The following is a 9,039-nucleotide window of genomic DNA, read 5'->3' as shown; positions in this document are numbered from 1 at the left end:
CTCAATGTTTCAGGCTAAAAGAAAGTTTTGCCTGCTTCTACTGCTGTATCAGCAGTGGAACAGTCCATCGATATTCCATTTTACCTGTCATTTTTTTTATTTGCAGATGTTTATATGTTTTAAAGTTACACATCCAAGTGGGATATTTGTACTCAGTAGTTTCATTGGGCTACTTCTCTCTAAAATTCAAGGCCTTTTACAAGAGCAAGTGCATTAATATTCACATCTCATTGAAGATGGGTAAAGGATTTATCCCCATTTTATAGTTAAGGGAAACTAAGCAAAGAGTATAGGGATTTACCCAAGGTCTTGTGAATGAATAATAGGAAAATAATGAATTTTATGAATAGGTATGAGGTAGTTAAGAAAGAAAAGATTGTGGCAATTTATGTGTTGAGTTTTTCAGTCATGTTCAACTCTTCATGACCCAATTTGGGATTTTCTTAGAAAAGATACTGGAGTAGTTTGCCATTTCCTTCTCTAGCTCATTTTATAGATGAAGAACTGAGGCAAACAGGGTTAAGTGATTTACCCAGCATCACACAGCTAGTAAGTGTCTGAGGTCAGATTTGAACTCATGAAAAGGAGTCTTCCTGCCTCCAGGCTCTGCACTCTATACACTTTGCCACCTAGCTGCCCTAGGAGCTTATTTTAAGTTGATATTATTGTTGATGACTTAGTAGCCAATAAGCCAACATCTAAAATGACTTAGAAAAATTTAGCATGACAGTCTTATATTTTAACAAGAATGGGGGAGGTAGGGTTGGCTGGACTTCCTGGGTGAGACAAGCTCGGGCTCCAGGGTTCCTGCCCTGCCTTCAATCAGGATCCATGGATCCTGGATTAGGGACAGTGGTGGTTGGTGTGAAGCAAAAGCACCTAAGTGATCATGGAGATCCAGAAGAGTTGGAGGCTTGCAAGAAGCCCCAGGAATGGGGAAGCTAGGTGGCGCAGTGGATAGAGCAATGGCCCTGGAGTCAGGAGGACCTGAGTTCAAATCCAGTCTCAGACACTTGGCACTAGCTGTGTGACCCTGGGCAAGTCACTTAACTCCAATTGCCTTACCAAAAAAACCCCAAAACAAGAAGCCCCAGGAGCAAGCTCCCTCTTCCCAGTACAACCTGTACCAGACCCTACTATGCCTTTCACTGGACAAATTCTAGCTAGACCCACATAGCCTCCTGTAGCAAGTGCTCATCATGAACACCCTGAAATTGTGAACTTGTAGAGGGGCCCAGATTCACCCTAGGGACCCGAGCTGCTTTTACCCTTAACTTCCCAGTTGGTCAACAACTTCCTCAGGGAGATGGATGTGATCCTGGGCTTAAGAGCCACACAAGGTTGCTGTGAGACCCCAGATCTGAGTTGTAGCCTTACCTCTGCCTATTGGGTGACTGTAGGCAAATATCTTCCCCTCTTCGGGCCTCAATTTCCATATCTGGACAGCTTTGAGATCATGAGTGACAGGTACCTTAGAGACCTGGTTCCTAATGACTTCTTTTCTGACACTGATACCCCAGATGTGGAAAGTGATTCTTGGCCCTTGTGTCCTCCTCTGAGGTAACCTGCTCCCCTGAAGCTAGATGGGACTGTACTGAACTGAACCAAATCTTGGAAATCAAGGGGTCAAATCCCCAAGCTAGGACCCTGGACCCTTCTCTTCAGATATTTGTTTACCTCTGGAGAGTTTCAAGAAAGTAGTCTCCAAAGATTTCATATCTCAGGAACCTGAGGTGAAGCTTCTCAGTGACGTGGGAAAGCCTCTGGTCTTCAGGTCTTTTTCCTTGGCCTCAGTGGCTGCTGGTGGCAGAACAACTGAATGTGTTTCTTTTCCCTAATGGCTCAATGGAACTCTGGTGCCCCTGCCTCTATCCTCCCAAAATCAGAGCTGCTGTCACAGAATCCCTCTTTTCTGCCAATGCTCAGTTACAAGGCTACTCTTCTCTACCCTCTCAGCTTGACTAGCTTAAGGTGTGGTGGGGTCAAGCACTCTTGGGCTGCTGCTCCCATTCCAGTTGGCATTTTGTGTCTCCTCTTAACCTGGTCTCCAAGTGCTCCCTAGTTTTTCCCCAGATTTGGCTTCTGGTTAGATGAAGAAGCTGACCTCAGGGCTGAATAACTGTTTGGGAGATGAAGGGGGAAGGGTAGGGCTGATGGCCAGGAGGCCTAGGCCTCTGGGAAGACAAAGTCCAGATTTGCAGGAGGTGGGGCTCCAAAACTACCCCAATCTCCTTCCACCAACTCTCAAGGTTGACAGGTATGGAAAGAGTCTGAATTCACATTTTCATCCCCCACAGCCCCACCCCAGTGCCTGGCCATAACTGGGAGCTTCCTTTGTCTGCCCCCCTCCTTTGTTCTTGTTCTCTCCACTTCACACCCAAAGTGGCCTGGATGAAGTGCAGTGGGATAAAGGAATCTTTATCTGTGGTAACAGTTTTTTCCTATTTTAAAAATGCCTATTTCACCTGGTTTTTGTGAATAACACATTCAAATTCCAACCTCCCTCCCAAACCCAGTAATGGGTAAATCCAATAATATAAACAAAGTTATAACTGTCATCATTGTAATGTTCCCAAATAGGAAGATTTATAATGTCATTTCATAATTTAAGCATGACCACTTTGGAGACTTCCTGGAAGCCTTATTAACTAAATGTTGCTCTTAATAGCCAATCATGAGCTAAGACAGAGTGAAAAATGCCCATTAATAATATTGGCAAATTGAAAAGTCTGACAACCAGGGAATATTTGAAATAATAATAGATGGATATTACATTTTCATTCTCATTCAGGAGTAGATTTATACAAATTTGATGTATTTTTTGGTCAGAAATAAGTGACATTTTGTTATGAGTAGGGATTTGGCTGACTAAGTGTTCTGAGAGGAAACCCTCCTCTTATCTCCAAAATATACATTGTATGATGAACATTTTTTGATTCAATTTAAGAAGCATTTATTTAGTATCTACTGCTTTCCAGATGCTGTGCTAGACACTAAAGATACAAAGAGAAAAGTGAAATAATTCTTGTCTGCAAGGAGCTTACATATATTACTTAGGGGCAGGGAACAATATATATATAAGTATATGCAAACTATATACAAAATAAATACTAAATATCTAAGGAAGGGTGAAGATCCTGACTCATAGAATCAAAAAATTCTGCCTGTAGCACGTGGCACTTACTTGATCTGGGCTTTGTGGGTTGTTTTTTGTTTTTTATGTTTTTGCAGAATAACACTTTACATTTGCATGTGTTTCATACTTTAAAAAATGATATTGCAAATGTTAATCAATAGAATCCAAGAGATATCAGAGGTGATAATCCTATGAATATATGAAAAATGACTGCTTGTATATATTCCAACCTACCAAATATTGACCATTATCAATAATGATTGAATTACAATTCAATTCAGTCAACATTTATTGAACACATACTATTTACAAGTAGCTGAGGGAAGAAGGAAAGTAAAAGGGAAAGGAGAAAGGGAAAGATATACCTAACTGAATTCAGAATTCTAGAGAATAACAAATAATCTTGAAGAGATCTCTTTTCTTTAAGAAAATTACAGATAGCTAGGGAAAATTTCATGCAAAAATGGGCATGATAAAAGACAAAAATGGTAGGGATGTAACAGATGTAGAAGAGATTAAGAAGAGGGGGTAAGAATACAAAAAAGAATTATAAAAGAGAGATATTAATATCACTGAAAACCACAATGTTGTGGTTACTGATCTAGAGCCAGAAATCTTGGAGAATGAAGTAAAGTGGGCCTTAGGAAACGTTGCTAACAATAAGGCTAGTGGAGGTGATGGAATTCCAGCTGAGCTATTTAAAACCCTAAAAGATGATGCTATTAAAGTGCTATACTCAATATGCCAGCAAATTTTGAAAACACAATAGTAGTCACTGTTTTGGAAAAGATCAGTTTATGTTCCAATCTTAAAGAAGGGCAATGCCAAGGAATGCTCAAATTATCAAACAATCGTGCTCATTTGACATGCCAGCAAGGTTATGCTTAAGATTCTGCCAATGAGGCTTCAGGAATATGAGAACTGAGAATTACTTGAAGAACAGGCTAGTTTTTGAAGAGGCAGAAGATTATCAACATTAACTGGATTATGGAGATAGCTAGGGAGTTCCAGAAAAACATCTATTTCTGTTTCATTGACTCCACCAAAGCATTTGTGTAGATTTCAACAAAATGTGGCAAGTCCTCAAAGAGATGGGAGTATCAGGTCATCTTGCTTTTCTCAAAAGGAACATGTATATGCTAAGAAGGGACAGTTTGAACCAAACATGGAACAACATGATTAGTTTAAGATAGGAAAAGGAGTATGACAAAGCTATATATCATCACCTTATTTATTGAACTTATATGAAGAGTACCTCACTTGAAATTCCAGGCTAAATTAATTAAAAGTTAGAATTAAGGCTGCTGGGAGAAATATCAACAATCTCATATATGCAAACTCTCATATATGGCAAACAATACCACCATGATGGCAGAAAGTGAAGAGAAATTAAGAAGCTTTTATGATGAGGGTGAAAGAAGAGTGTAAAAATTGGCTTGAAGCTTAACATAAAAAAAAACCCTAAGATCTTGGCAACTAGTCCATCACTTCCTGGCAAATAGAGGGAGAAGAAATGGAAGCAGTGTCAGATTTTATATTCTTTGGCTCAAAGGTCACTGCAGACAGTAACTACAGCAATGAAATGAAAATATACTGGCTTCTTGGAAGGAAAGCTCTGGTAAATTTGGACTTCATACTAAAAAGCAGAGACATCACCTTGCCAACAAAGGTTTGTGTAGTCAAAGCTATGATATTTCCAGTAGTAATACATGGCTGTAAGAGTAGGACTTTAAGGAAAGTTGAATACCACAGAATCAATGCTTTCGAATTGTGGTGCTGGAGAAGACTTTTGAGAGTTCTTTGGACAGCAAGGATGTCAAATCAGTGAATACTTTAATGAATTAATTCAGGCTATTCACTGGAAGGTCAAATACTAAAGCTGAAGCTTAAATACTTTGGCCACATAATGAAAAGATGGGACTCACAGGAAAAATCCTGATGTTGAGAAAGATAGAAACAAAAGGAAATGGGGAGGATAGCTTATGAGATCGATATATGGTGTCATGGAAACAATGAACATGAACTTGTATAGATTTTGGGAGATAGTGGAAGATAGAAGGGACTGGCATGCTATGGTTCATGGTGTTATGAAGAGTTGGACACAACTGAGCAATAACAAACAACATATGCAAGGCCTTTTACTCAAAGGAGATCCAAAAGCAAAAATGAGAGATTCTTTCCTTAACTTGTTTATATTCTACAGGAAGGGTGGATAGTATGGATAACATATACACAAATTAGTATAATATGAAGAAAATTGAGGAGGGAGAACTTGAATTTTATTGCTATTCTTTTTTCTTTTTTTTTTTTGGCGGGGCAATGGGGGTTAAGTGACTTGCCCAGGGTCACACAACTATTAAGTGTCAAGTGTCTGAGACCGGATTTAAACTCAGGTCCTCCTGAATCCAGGGCTGGTGCTTTATCCACTGCGCCACCTAGCTGCCCCCTTTTATCGCTATTTTTAAGCATTTTAATAGAGATAATGGGGAACCACCTATGATTTTCGAATGAGAGACAGACAGAAACAGAGAGAGTGACAAAAAGAGACAGACAGAGACAGAGAAGGAGACATGGAGAGAGAGAGAGAGAGAGAGATGGAGAGAGACAGAAGGAAGGGAGGAACTGAAGGGAGGAGAAGATAAAGGGACAGAGAAGAAAAAAGGGAAGAGAGAGAGAGGAGGGAAAGGTGGGGGGTGGGGGGAGACTATGGGTTAGATGACATGGTCAGATCTATGCTTTACAAAGATAGTTTGATAACTGTTTAGGAATGGATTGTAGAGGGGATGGAGAGAGACTAATCAGGAGATTTTTACAATAATCCAAGGCAGAGGTAGCTGTGTAAGTACTGAATCAAACATAATGAGAGATATGGAGATAGAAAAGATAAGACTTGGATATTGTTCAGATATAAAAGGAAAAGAAGAAGGAAAAGTCAAGTATGATTTTGAAGTTATGATCATAGGTTTCTGGGAGGATAGTGATACATGATGCTCTTAACAGAAATTGAGAAATTTGGGGATGGAGCAAGTTGGGGTGGGGAAAGATAATCAGTTCCATTTTGGATATGTTGAGTTTGAAATACTTATGGGTTATCTAGGAAGATATATTTAATAGGCAATTGATAAGTGACTAGAGTTTAGGGGACAAATTAGGGCCATTCATATTGCTCTGGGAGATGTCAGTATAGAGATGATGTTTGAACTTATGGGTCTCTGAGGGAGAATGAAGAAAGAAAAGGGCCCAGAAGAGAGACTTAGGGATCAGGTGCTGAATGATAATGTAGCAAAGGAGACTGGAAAGGTATGGTAAGACAGAAGGGAAAATAGTAGAGGGCAGTTAATAAAGTCAACAATATAATACAAGACAATACAAAAACATTCAGTACCTATTGGGTTCCAGCCACTGTGCTAAGCTTCTGAGGACAGAAAAAGAAAGATAGTCCCTGCTTTCAAGGTGCTTATTATTTAATTGGGGAAGAAACAAATAAAAGGAAACTGAAAAGGAGTAGGGGACAAAAAGGCACTTGGCAGGCCTGAGTGGAATGATGGTGGTAAGTCAATCCAAAGATTACAGCTGGTAGGAAACGAAGAGTTGGCTGGGCTTCTGAACCCTCTTTAAATGGAGGCTTTGGAAGGAACATTTTGTTCCACTTTGAGTCCTCCAATAAGAGAGTAAGAGGCAACTGGAGGTGCTGATGAGGTATGAGTACCCAAACTGATAGGGATGAGTTTCCTGGTGATGAATGGAGGAGGGAGGAAATGAAGGTGGTGGAGTCAATCCAAAGCATGCACCTGGTGGGAAATGTAAAAAAAAAAATGAAGACAGAAAAGTAAGGGGTGTGTGTGTGTGTGTGTGTGTGTGTGTGTGTGTGTGTGTGTGTGTGTGTGTGTGTGTGTAGGGGCCAACTGTTTCGGAAGAGGAAGAGAGGTAAAAGAAGATGTGAAAAGATAATTGGTAAACACTGAGAGAGAAGCTTCAGTTAAGGAATGTGGTATTTCTCAGGGACTGAGAAAGGGATGATGAGGAAATATACACTGAAGCTTTTGTGTGTGAGTCTAATATTTACAGTAATGTGTTCATTAAAATTTACATTTAAAAATTACAGGTTGAAAAGGAAAGAGAAAGACAATTCAGAATTACTGAGGATGAAACCATTAGCCTGAGCAAGGGTTTGATGCAACAAATTAGTTTGAATTGAAAGAGACTTCTCAAAATCAATTTTTAGTTTATATCTTAATTTAGAAAAAAATGCATGGTAAAATGTATAGATAATTCTGAGTTGGAAATTAGAGGACAAGTTAGTTTATGTACTTCATATACTTATTTCAGTCTTTCAAAAGATCTTGACTTCAGTCATGCAGGTCAATGCAAATCCCACTCCATTTTCACTTTAGAGAATGTTTTTTACAGATTCATATAACCAGGTAGTTGACCTTCTAGTGATGTGCCTCTTGAGATTTAGTTAGTCTAGTTCTGTGATAGTGTACAGTCTGCCATCTATGAGAAACCTTTCAAGGTTCATATGTACCTAGCTGGTACAGTAGATAGAGTACAGGACCTGGAGACAGGAAGATCTCAGTTTAAATTCTGCCTGACACTCTTATTAGCTATATGACCCTGGGCAAATCATTTAACCTCTCTGTGTAAAATGGAGATGATTGCACCTTCCTTGGAGTTTTTGTGAAGATCAAAATAATTTAACATTTGTAAAGAACTTTGCAAACCTTAAAGTGCTATATAAATGTTTATTTATTATATCATCCCCATCACTAAAACCACCATCACATCAACACCACCACCACCCCCACTACTACCATTGTAATGATTGGAATGACGCCACCTGCTGGAGACTTACTGTAGAAAAGCTCCGCCATGAAAGGAAGGTCTTTGAGGGCAAGACCATGCGTCTTTTCTTTGGCGTCAAGAAGTGATGTTTGCTGGTGGGAGGAGGAAGAGGGAGCCGGGCACTCTGTCTCTCTCTTTTTTTTTTTTTTCCTGAGGACACTGGTGGAGAAGGGAGCTAGAAATGTGCTCTCCCTTTAATAGATAGGAATCTAGGCCTTTTCTTCTCTCTTTATCAAATTCTTATTCTCCTTAATAAATGCTAAAAAGCCTAACTCTTGCTAAAGCTTACAATTTATTGGCGCTTTAGACAGAATAGCTAGAATTTTAGCCTTTATCACCAGAGCTGATGCTTTACTATTATCTGCATACCACCAAGAGGTATTGGAATAGGGCTACAGTAAATGATACTTCTACTAATTCTAGTTTTTTCTTTCTTGAGAGTTCTTGAGAAGTATAGGATTTTAATGCAGCAATCACTTTAGTATGAAATGATAGAAAGAACTCTAAACTTAAGAATCAGAATACCTACTATATAGTTCTTTAAATTTGGAGTTACTAGACCTAAACTGAATCTGCTTTCTTCTGTTTACTTCCTCTATCACTTGGAACATGTTACTTAACCACTTTGGGCTTCAGTTTCTTCTACAAAATGAGGGGTTGGACTGGATGATATTTAAGGTCCCTTCTAGCTGTGTGATAGTTTTTCTTATGATATCCTGACTCTGAGACACACTAGCTATATGATCATGGGAAAATTATTCAACTTCTTTGAGACTTTCCTCACCTACACAATGGGGAAAATAATACTTTCACTACCTATATGACAAAGTTGTGAGGGAAGTACTTTATATACCTTACATAATCTCAACTGGGCCCTCACTACAGCAAAGCAATCCCTTTACATATCCCTAATAAACTCACTATTTAACTTACCAGAGATTTTTCCAATTCTTTTAATCTTTCTTGAACATTCCATAGTTCCCTTTCCCCCAACCCTCTCAGCTGAAAGCCTAGCCTCATATTTCACTGAAAAAAAAAGAAGCCATTCACCAAGAGGT

The 9,039-nt window shown here is 39.2% G+C and overlaps 1 pseudogene; it reads left to right on the top strand.

The window, feature by feature from the left end:
* Positions 1-831: 831 nt before the first annotated feature.
* On the top strand, positions 832-1,564 carry LOC122751028 (annotated as a pseudogene).
* The last annotated feature ends 7,475 nt before the right edge of the window (positions 1,565-9,039 follow it).

Source organism: Dromiciops gliroides, chromosome 1 (genome assembly GCF_019393635.1).
Source record: "Dromiciops gliroides isolate mDroGli1 chromosome 1, mDroGli1.pri, whole genome shotgun sequence".
NCBI classification, from domain to species: domain Eukaryota; kingdom Metazoa; phylum Chordata; class Mammalia; order Microbiotheria; family Microbiotheriidae; genus Dromiciops; species Dromiciops gliroides.
The sequence above is the reverse complement of the archived record's forward strand: the minus strand, read 5'-3'. Positions and strand labels throughout refer to the sequence as shown.